This window comes from Seriola lalandi, unplaced genomic scaffold (assembly GCF_002814215.2).
Source record: "Seriola lalandi dorsalis isolate HSWRI2012SDOR001 ecotype SW California unplaced genomic scaffold, Sedor1 jcf7180002005284, whole genome shotgun sequence".
NCBI lineage: Eukaryota > Metazoa > Chordata > Actinopteri > Carangiformes > Carangidae > Seriola > Seriola lalandi.
The window spans coordinates 167-1,380 of NW_019475938.1; the positions used below are offsets into that span (position 1 = coordinate 167).

At 36.5% G+C, this 1,214-nt stretch overlaps 1 long non-coding RNA gene across 1 annotated transcript; it reads left to right on the forward strand.

The window, feature by feature from the left end:
• The first annotated feature begins 220 nt into the window (after nt 1-220).
• On the forward strand, nt 221-1,198 carry LOC111669930 (uncharacterized). The gene is made up of 3 exons (XR_002761824.2): nt 221-325; nt 450-533; nt 1,067-1,198. It is a non-coding gene; the product is annotated as an uncharacterized LOC111669930 (long non-coding RNA).
• Nucleotides 1,199-1,214: the final 16 nt, after the last annotated feature.

Sequence of the window (1,214 nt, forward strand, 5' to 3'; positions counted from 1 at the left end):
ATATCTGAGTAATAGATTACATAATACATTACATGAGTAATGTAAGAGAAGAAATGAAAAATATAGAGTAATAAATAAATGCAATAAATTAAAAGTGGAATTATTATCATTAAATAAAGCGTGTTGTCAAGATGTCTGAACATAAATCTACCTCAATTAATGATAAATAATCCGTTTAGGTTTCTCTTCTCATGTTCGTTTGAAGTTTCCAACAGCACATGAAGGTCTCATCGGTCACGTGAAAAATCATAAGACGGAAGTGCAGCTGAGCTACAACCCTGCTACAACCTGTAAAAACAGAAGAATAAGAATAAGAATAAGAATGGTGAGTGAGACACTTGAATAATTATGTTTTTATCATATTTATAAAGTTATTGAACTGTGACGTTGACTAGCCTGTTAGCAGTTAGCCTGTTAGCTTCGAATGACCCTGTCTGTGCTGTCATCAGACCACTGCGGCTCTGACTGCGGGTCTGGAGCGGATCCCGGATCAGCTCGGGTACCTGGTCATCAGTGAGGACGGGGTCCTGGCTGTGAGTGTTTCATCTGTAACAGTTACCGGTCGGGTTACTGGCCAAACTCTGTTCACATCTCTTCACAAACCTTCACACAGAATTAAAGAGAAAGATAATCTCATTAAATTATCAGGACCTTTATTTTTGATTTTCTTTTTAGGTCCTGGTTTGAAACTTGGGGCCTGATGATTAAAAAATAATTTTAATCTAATTCTGCAAAGTAATAGATGAGAAAACGTTCAATTTAAATTAACTCATTAAGTTTGGTTTGAGACACAAACAACAAACTCCATTCAAATATCTATATTTAACTTTTGTATTGATGCTGGTGAATTTAAAGAGACAGTTGATGAAATGATGAATTCACATTATATATGATAAATACACATAAAACTAGAAACTGTTTAAATTCTTGACTTTTATGTAGTTTGGTTTAAGACATGGAAATGTTTCATTTTATATTAATATATAGAGAGAGATGTATGTAGAGATGAATCCAGTCTGTTGGACATAATCCTGACCTCTGACCCCTGATTTCTTCACCTGCTTAGTCTGCAGGTGAGCTGGAGAATGATGAACACACAGCTGGTGTGATGATGGAGATGGTTCGAACAGCGAGTCGTTTCAGGTTACCTGGATCAGCTGATCCGCCCTTCAAACGCATGTCAGGTAACATGCACACACACACACACACACACA